The sequence below is a fragment of the Rhinopithecus roxellana genome, chromosome 5, assembly GCF_007565055.1.
Source record: "Rhinopithecus roxellana isolate Shanxi Qingling chromosome 5, ASM756505v1, whole genome shotgun sequence".
NCBI classification, from domain to species: Eukaryota; Metazoa; Chordata; class Mammalia; order Primates; family Cercopithecidae; genus Rhinopithecus; species Rhinopithecus roxellana.
Window position 1 is genome coordinate 113,058,794 of NC_044553.1, and position 10,053 is coordinate 113,068,846.

General features: G+C 39.9%; 1 pseudogene; it reads left to right on the top strand.

Annotated features, from left to right (window-relative positions):
- The first annotated feature begins 7,900 nt into the window (after positions 1-7,900).
- LOC104673315 lies at positions 7,901-8,793 on the top strand (annotated as a pseudogene).
- Positions 8,794-10,053: the final 1,260 nt, after the last annotated feature.

Below are 10,053 nucleotides of genomic sequence, written 5' to 3' on the forward strand. Positions count from 1 at the left end.
CCAGACAGGTTTCTGTGCTAATCTTAATTTGGCAATCATCACTACAAATTGGAGTTCTATTCAGCACCTCCTACACCTCTCTATTAACTCCAGTACATTAACAAATACCAAAATATTCATGTAAAAATATTTCTCTCTTTAGAGAACATTGTACTTTATTCCAGGTTCCTCTGTTTAATGCCATCTGATAAGAGCTGACTATAGGTTTAATTATAATTTTACTGTAACCTGACATTTCTCTGTCAGACATGCAGTGAAAAGAATTCGGAGCTGGGACCGAGAGAGGAAACAGGTATGGAAAGATGGTAGAGTACAGAGGAACACATAAAGTCCCTCTCCATAAAATTAATAAAAAACTGAAGTAGAAGACACACTAGCAAGGAATAAATTGGTAGCATTCAACTAAATAAAGGATTATAAGTTTTTATCATAAATTTGGAAGGTATCATCAGAGATAGAAGCTTCTAGAAGTCAAAGCAGAGGCTTTCTCCACTGTTACAAAGCAGCACTTCTGTCACACATCTCACTCTGAAACTTCTATTTGAAGGGAACTGATGGGAATAGGTGAGTGGGAAGCCTAGGAGAAAGGTGTGGAGTGTTTCTTCTAGGTCAATGCTTCTCAACAAGGGAAGACATTTGGCAATGTCTGGAGATATTCTTGGTTGTCACAACTGGAGGTATGGAGGGTGCTACTGGCATTTGGTGGATAGAGGACAGGGATGCTGCTAGACATCCTGCAATGCACAGGACAGACAGTGCCCCACAACAAAGAATTATTCAGTCCCAAATGTCAATAGTGTCAAGGTAAAGATCCTGCCTTAGATGTAGAAGCCCTTATCTTCATTCTGCAGATAAACTGTATTTACTAGGAGAGGAGAAACAATTTTGTTTTTCTGTGACTATTTACTCTATGTTTAACTGGCTATTTGAACAGTATATATCAACGGAGTCAAAACCCAGCTATCAGAAATTTTTCTTTGTCTTTGATTTTTGATAGTTTGGTTATTATATATCTTGGTGAACTCCTCTCTGGGTTGGATTTATTTGGAGATCTCTATGCTTCCTGTACCTGGATGCTGGCATCTTTTCCTATATTTGGAAAGTTTTCAGCTGTTATTTCTTAAAATATGCTTCCTGGCTCTTTTTCTCTCTTTTCTCCTTCAGCAACTTTTATTACGTGAATGTTGGGTCTCTTGATGGTATCCCATAATTCCTGGAGGCTTTCTTCATTCTTTTTTTATTTTTTGACTGGATAATTTCAAATGTCCTATCTTCAAGCTCACTGGTTCTTTCTTCTATTTAATCAAGCTTTCTGTTAAAGCTTTCTATTAAACTTTTCAGTTCAGTTACTATATTTTTTATCTCTATAATTTCTATTTTTTATTATTTCAATTTCTCTGTTAAATTTCTCATTTTGTCTGTGTATTCTTTTCCAAATTTCATTTAATTTTTTCTGTATATATTCTTTTAGTTCCCTGACCTTCTTTAAGAGGGTTATTCTGAATTATTTTTCAGTCATTTTATAGATCTCCATTTCTTTAGGGTTCATTGTTGCAGCTTTAGTAGGTTTTTCTGGATGTGTCATGATTCCCCAATTCTTCATAATTCTTGTGTCCTGTTATGGTTTGAGCCCTCTAAAATTCATACAGAAACTGAATTCCCAATACCAATAATATTAAGAGCTGTGGCCTTTGGGAAGTGATTAAGTCATGAGGGCTTTGTCCTCATGAATGAGATTAGGACCCTTATAAAAGGGCTTGAGGTTGAAGGGAACATTCCCTTGCCTTTCTGCCTTCTGTCATATGAGGAAACAGCGACAGGCACCATCTTGGAAACAGACAGCAGCTCTCACCAGAAACAAATGCCAGCATCTTGATCTTAAACTTCACAGCCTGCTAATTTTTGTATTTTTAGTAGGGACAGAGTTTCTCCATGTTGGCCAGGCTGGTCCTGAACTCCTGACCTCAAGTGGTCTGCCCCCATCAAGCCTCCCAAAGTACTGGGATCACAGGCATGAGCCACAGTACCAAACTCTATGGTGCTTTTTAAACTGTTTCCGGAGATGGGAGAATCTCACACCACACTATACCAAAATCTGATACAAATGGAAGAAAAAAGAAGGGAAAAAAAAGAAGAATTTACAGATTAGTCTCAATTATGACAACCAATACAAAAATCCTAAATAAAATATCAGCAGAGAGAAAGTATAAGACACCAAAAGAAAGATACACAAAGATAAATAAAGCCCAAGAATGTAAGCATGGCTCAATACTAGAAAATCTGATGCCAAAGAATGCATTTGCCATTGCTCAATCTTCATTTCAGGTTTTTAAAAAAATTAATAAAATAGATACTAGTGGATACTTCCTTAGCATTACAAAAAATTAAAATCCTCCACCCCAAACAATCACAACTTAATGTAAAAAGCCAAAAGCATTTCCATTAAAGTCAGAAATAAGAACTACTATTATCATACATGAGAAAGACATAAGAGGTAAAAAATTTGGAAAGGAAAAAGCACCTTGTTATAAATTTATATCAAAAATCAAATCTTCATTATTAGTAACCAGTTAGAAAATTTAATGGAAGATGTGTTAGTCCATTATTGCATTACTATAAGGAAATACCTGAAGCTGGGAAGTTGTAAAGAAAAGAGGTTTAATTGTCTCACAGTTCTGCAGGCTGTACAAGAACCTGGCACCAGCATCTGCATGTCTTTTGGGGAGGCCTCAGGGAGCTTACAATCATGGCTGATGGTGAAGGGGAGCCAGTGGTGTCACATGGTGAGAGCAGAAGCAAGAGAGAGAGAGGGGAGGTGCCATACACTTCCAAACAACTGGATCTGGCATGATCTCAGAGGAAGAACTCACTCACTCATCACCAAATGATGGTGGGTGCTAAGCCATTCATGAGGGATCTGCCCCACGATACAATTAACTCTCACCAGGACCCTCCTCCAACACTAGGTATTATATTTCAACATGAGATTTGGAGGGGACAAACACCCAAACCATATCAGAAGAAAAGATGCCTTTTACACAGAAACAAACAAAATGTTTAGGGACAAATCTAATAATCAATGTTAGGGCCCTATGCTAAAAACTTTAAATTCCTGTTAAAAGACAGAAAAAATATTTCAGTAAGTGAAAACCTCCCTTGTTTTTCTTTAGAAGAGTACTCAATAGAGCAGTTTCAATTTCTGAATGTAATCCCTAAATTCAGTGTGTTTCCAATCCAATTACCAAGAGAATTTTGTTTGAAATTTGGTAAGTTAAACCAAATTTTATCTGGTAGAATGAACACATAATTGGAATCAGAAAAAAAAAATAAAAAATAAGATTAATGAACATGACTATGATACTATCAGGTACCAAAACGTTGTTATAACCCACACAATAAAATACAAAAACAAAAACCTCGTTTAAAGCTACAGATATTTAATACAATATAATTTTAGGACAGACATAAACTAAGAGACCAGTGTAAGAAAATAGAGAGTCCAAAAATGAATTCAAGCACATATGGGAATTGAGTATTTGATTAAAATGGCATCGTTAAATTTATCAGCAAGGATGGGTTATTCCATAAACGGTGTCGAGAAAACTGGTTAGTTATTTGAAGGGGGAAAAATTGGATTTCTTACCTCATTCTTCATGTGCAAATAAATTCCATATGGATCCAAGAGTTAAATATAAAAATGAAACCATTAAAGTTAAATTAAAAGAATGATTACAGAGTAGTTCGCAAAACTCTGCAAACAAATTTTAAAACTTGGATAAGAATAAAGGTGAATTTTTACAGTCTTAAGAGTGTGATAAAAAACACTAGGAGACATATCCTCCCAGGGGACTGTGGGCCGAACGAAGTCCTGCCAGGTGAATCATGAAGCCTGAGTGGAGGCCAGGTAGGTAGACAGGCGGGAATGTGTTCCAGCACAAGCTGGCCCCTAAAATGCCCTTCCCCATCATCCTCTGTCAAGCAAGATCCACTTTCCCAGCTATTCCCTGAAGCAGAAATGCATGTAGTAAATAGTAAGCACAAATAGTTAGCAAGTACTAATACTGCTAAAAGACAACCTGAAAAGACAAATAAATCAGCTGTTAAAAATGACAAGAAATAAAGAGGTTAGAAAAATGACTAATTGCCCACAAATGTCCATGATACAGGATGAATACCAGGCATAATCAATTAGGAAATTTACAGCTAAAGAGGTTGCATTCACAGTAACAAAATGTATTAACTACTTTGGAATAAACTCAGTGCAGAATGATTGTGACCCAGGTAGAGAAAGCCATACTACTTTTGATTCCTAAAGGAGACCAAAATAAATAGAGAATTGCATTTTCCTGGCAAGTGGGAACAATCGCGTGAAGATAACTGATTCTCCTCACATCCATTTATAGGTCACATGTGGTCCTATTGCAGCGTGTCTGGTTTTGCAGCACTGTTGTACATTTGCAGCACTGTTCCAAGTTGCTTCTATGTAGCTGACCAGGCTACTAGCATGCCTGAAATCTCAGGTGGAGGTAGCCTTTGAGTACATCTCTGCTTGTTTAATCCAGTGGTTCTCAAATTTTAGCATGCACCAGAATCACCTGGAGGCTTGTTAGAGCTCAGATTACTGAGCCGTATACCCAGAATTTCTGATTCAGCAGGCCTGAGCAGTACCCAATAATTTGTATTTCCAACAAATTCCCAGGTGCTGTTAATGCTGCTGGTCGGGGAACTCGACTTAGAGAACCACCGGATTAGTCAAATGTCAATGTAATGGGGAATGGGCAGAGGAGTCTGGACTCTGAGGCTCTTGGGATCCCCTTTAAATCTAGACAGATTTCCATCTTAATCTCAGTAACTTTCAATGGGAGCCAGACCTGCTAGGTGACTGTCATTTTTTACTGCCTTCTTTCTATACTTTGTCAGTGGGGAAGTACTGGAAGAGCAAGAAGGCAGCAGAGTTGGCTGTGCGTGCATGCGTGTGTGCGTGCGTGTGTGCGTGCGTGCGTGTGTGCATGCGTGTGTGCATGCGTGTGTGCATGCGTGTGTGTGGCCAAGCACTTGAGATTTCAAGGCTCATGGGATTTAGACACAAATTCCGCAAAGTAAGTGCTAGCCTTTATATCCTCTATGTAGCCCAGTAAATCCTAGTCTAAATCTCCAATACCTCTCTTGAAACTTGACAGAATAGTATGCCTGGAAGAATAAATGGCCAAGAATAAGAAACAATTCTGACAGGGGTTGGGGGAAGAGAGGTAGGGAGGATTTATCTGCCTTTTATAAAAACCTGTTTTAAAGCAATAGTAATAAAAACAGCTGAAGTGCAGTCATAAAGAGAAAACTGTATATAAATCATACAAAAAGGACCCAGAATTAGATCAAATTATATGAAAGGTGGCTATAACGTGTGAAGAGCTGAGCATCAGTAAGCAATATGGAAGGAAAATTCAATAAATCATGTTGAAATACTGAGGATTGAATTTGAAAACGGAATTAGATTCACCGAATCTAATTCTGCTCACTGAAATTAAAGGTAAATAAAGATGATAAATCATAGAGAAAAAAGGTTACATAGTACACAATTTACCATTTGCCATACTTCTTTGGAAGTGTAGGAGAAGTGAAAGAGAGCACTTGGGGAGTGACTCCCGGATGTCAAAAACGTCAGTATCTTTTCTCATTTCATCCCTGCAGCAGCCCTGTGAAACAGCTATTACTCTCTACTCTTAGATAGGGAAACCGTGGCTTGAGAAGTCAAGTTATTTTCTCAAAGTCAAATAGGGAGCAATCAGAAGAGCCTCAATCTGTCTGACTCTCATCCTGCGCTGCCCAATGACTGCCAACCAGTCAGGGTGCAGGGGAGGTGTAGCTGCCCAGATCAGAAAATGAAGCCCCAGTGCCAGTCCAGTCCTAGAGGGGCCTGGGATGGTGGGAAGAGGAACAAGATAGAACCAAGGTTGAGGGTGAGGCAGCACACCAGTGGTACGAACTTGGTGAGCCTAGCAAGGGCAAAAGGCAGTAAATGCATTCCAGGGGCTGTAGGGGCACCCAGGGAGCTGCCTGAAGCAGAAGGAGGAGGATGAGCTTCTGGGTCCCAGGGAAGGTTGGATGTTTGATGGAGATACTGGGGGGCACATATGAGCCAGAATTTGTCATCCGCCTGACTTGTTCCTTAACATCCAATCTGATATGGTTTGACTCCGTCCCTACCCAAATCTCATCTTGAATTGTAATTTCCATAATCCCCATGTGTTGTGGGAGGGACCAGGTGGAAATAATTGAATAATGGGGGCGGGTCCCCCATCCTGTTTTCGTGATAGTGAGTTAGTTCTCATGAGATCTGATGGTTTTATAAAGGGGTTTTTTTCCCCCCTTTTTGCCCAGCACTTCTCCTTGCTGCCACCCTGTGAAGAAGAATGTGTTTACTTCACCTTCCACCACGATTGTAAGTTTCCTGAGGCCTCCCCAGCCCTGCGGAATTGCGAGTCAATTAAGCCTCCTTCCTTTATAAACTACCCAGTCTCGGGTATGTCCTTATAGCAGCGGGAGAATGGACTAATACACAATCCCATCTGCCCTGACATAACCCTGGCACCCCTTTTATGAGAGACCTGCAGAAGGCATGTGGTGTCACAAAAAAGCAGGTTCATTGGGTGAAGGAAATGGTTTTAATTGTGTGTCTGCCACTTTCTAGGTGTATGGCTTTGATCCAATAATCGAATCCCTGTTAGTTTCCTCAGTTGTACATCAGGATAACAATGCCTACCTCACAGAATTCATGTGGAGATTACATGAGACAAGTCAGGAAAAACACTAAGCTTAATAAATGGTGCAGAGTAGACATTCAATCAATATTTGTTGAATAAGTGAATGCATTCTATATATACATATGTATATATATATTTCACTGTATATATTTACTCATTAGCTCTGGAGGGGGTTTATCTAGCTAGCTCTGCTCAGAAGACAAGAATTTCACATTTTTCATCAGTTTTAGCTGAAACATTCCAATTTAGGAAACTGGGTCAAGCCATATCACTGTGCATTACTTATAAGTTGTGATTCCAGCAACCTGTAGAAAGATGAGAAAATGGTCCAGTACCTGCAGTTTTCCACAGGGACAAATGTACCTCTGACAGTTTCCATAATCACCACCCTTTCCAATTGCTTGGGCCTTCATTGTTTACAAAGAGCTGCTCACACCCATGATCACGTATAACTCACCTTCAAGGAAGTTTAGTTATTCCATTTTGTAGTTGAGAAAATTAAGTCTCCAAGAGGTGAAAGAACTTGCTTAGATCATGCCTGGTGGTTGGTGACAGAGAAGATGGAATCTCTGGGATGTGCCTAAATTGATTATCACTACAGCATGTGCTTGGTTACTTTGTTAAAGGCATAAAGGATGAATTCAAGGAGGATCCTGCCTGGTGTTATTTGCCTCTGGCTCCCCTGAACCCCTCAGGTAGAGGTTCTGAGGGTCCTATCTATATATTACAGCCTATCCCTGTTCCAGAGCCAGTTTGGAAGGAGAAAGAGGAGAGAAGCAGCCTCAATCCTCTAGACTTATGGGGTCACAGGAAATATTTCCATAATATCGTTGCATTCTGGGACCTGATAGCCCAGCCAGGATGCTGTCATCTACTTGGAAGCCATGGAGATGTGGCCAGATAACTTGGGTCAAGTCCAGCTCAGGGGTGGTGGTGTTTATCTGGAGTGACAAGATGTTACACAGGTGAGGAAAAAAACCTACTATTGATATTTTTGTGAAGAGACAAAAACTGAGTGGTTGTGGCCATGTTGCTGACCTTGAGCAGCAGTTGGCTTCTCCATGTAGAACCTGGGAGTAGGAGACTCAGAATCAAATCTCTTCTCCCTCCCCCTCCTGTTTTCAGCTTTGTGAGAAACCTTATCATCAAATGCAATGGCCAGCAACGTTACCAACAAGACAGATCCTCGCTCCATGAACTCCTGTGTGTTCACTGGGAATCTCAACACTCGTGTGGTCAAGAAATCTGACATGGAAGCAGTCTTTTTGAAGTATGGCAAAACTGTGGGCTGTGCTGTTCATAAGGTCTTTGCCTTCGTTCAAAATTTTAATGGGAGAAATGCCCGGGCTGCTGGAGCAGGAGAGGATGGCAGAATGATTGCTGGTCAGGTTTTAGCTATTAACCTGGCTGCAGAGCCAAAAGTGAACTGAGGAAAAGCAGGTGTGAAACAATCTGCAGCGGAGATGTATAGCTCCTCTTTTCAGTTGGACTGACTATCAAGGTGATGATGATGATACGATGTACAGTTACTCAGCATGTGTGCCTCCTCCTTCTCCTATTGCCCGGGCTGTAGTGCCCTGGAAATGTCAGCGTGTATCAGGAAACAACTCACAAAGGGGCAAAAGTGGCTTCAGTTCTAAGAGTGGAGAGCGGGGATCTTCCAAGTCTGAAAAGTTGAAAGGAGATGACCTTCAGGCCATTATGAAGGAGTTGACCCAGATAAAAGCAAAACGTGGATTCTCTCCTGGAAAACCTGGAAAAAATGGAAAAGGAGCAGAGCAAACAAGCAGTAGAGATGAGGAATGATGAGTCAGAAGAGGAACAGAGCAGCAGCTCCGTGAAGAAAGATGAGACTCACGTGAAGCTGGAGTCTGAGGGGGGTGCAGATGACTCTGCTAAGGAGGAGGACGTACTGGGTGATGATGATAATGAGGATGGGGATGACCAGCTGGAGTTGATCAAGGATGATGAAAACGAGGCTGAGGAAGGAGAGGACGACAGAGACAGCACCAATGGCATGGATGACTCTTAAGCATATAGTGGGGTTTAGAAATCTTATCCCATTGTTTCTTCACCTAGACGCTTGTCTAAGATCAAATTTTTCACCAGATCCTCTCCCCTAGTATCTTCAGCACATGCTCACTGTCCTCCTCATCCTTGTCCTTCCCATGTTTATTAATTCATGTTGCCCTGTGCCTAGTCCTGTTTTCACTTCCTTTGGCACTCTAGTAGTTTTGTTAAGTCTTACCTTGTAATTTTTGCTTTTAATTTTGATACCTCTCTATGACTTAATAAAAAGGATGTATGGTTTTTATCAATTGTCTCCAAAATAATCTCTTGTTATGCAGGGAGGACAGTTCTTTTCATTCATACATAATAAATTCAATAGTTGCTTCCCTAACTGCAAAGACAATCTTATTTAGTTGAGTAGCTCCTAAAAGAAGCTTTGATTAGAAGTATGTGTGTTACACCCCCACATTAATGTGCTGTGTGGGGCAGTTCAACACAAATGTAACAATGTATTTTTGCGAATGAGAGTTGGCATGTCAAATGCATCGTCTAGAAAAATAATTGGTGTTATAGTCTTAAGATTTGTTTTCTAAAGTTGATACTGTGTGTTATTTTTGTGAACAGCCTGATGTTTGGGATCTTTTTTTCCTCAAAATAAATAGATCCTTATTAAACCAGGAATTTGGAGGAAAAAAAACCCTGTTTTTAAAAATTTTTGTATTTTATTACTGTTTTCTTCAAGCTCTTTGTTTTACAGAGTCCTCCACAAAACCCCTAGAATGTACTAGATATATTTTTCTTGAAGTCATAATCATTATGCATACCAACATAACGCTACTCAAATTCTATTTCATTGAGATACATGTTGCATTGAGGAGTCAAATAACTTGACAGAGAGTGGAGATTGCTTTTCAAAATGGCTTTTACATCCCAATGAAAGTTTGGGAAGTATACCCTCCCTGCCTTTTCATCAGTGCTTTGTGGTCCAGCTGACACCCTTTTTGAAGTTTTTGTTGTGTGCTAAATTGTTTTGTCCTTAAATAGGAGAGGCTCAAAAACATTAAGATTTCAGGAAAATTGCAACAGCTGGAGAATGGAACCCCTACTTTCTTCTATTTTGTCCTTTTAATTACTACTTATAGCCTCAGTTACCTTCTGAACTCTGAAGTGTTACCTCAATGTTACTGAAAACAAGGAAACTCTTATTTCCGGATATTCCATAGTCTGCCTTCCCAGGTGACTGAAAACATAGAGAATGTCACACATTTATTTTACCCTAAAT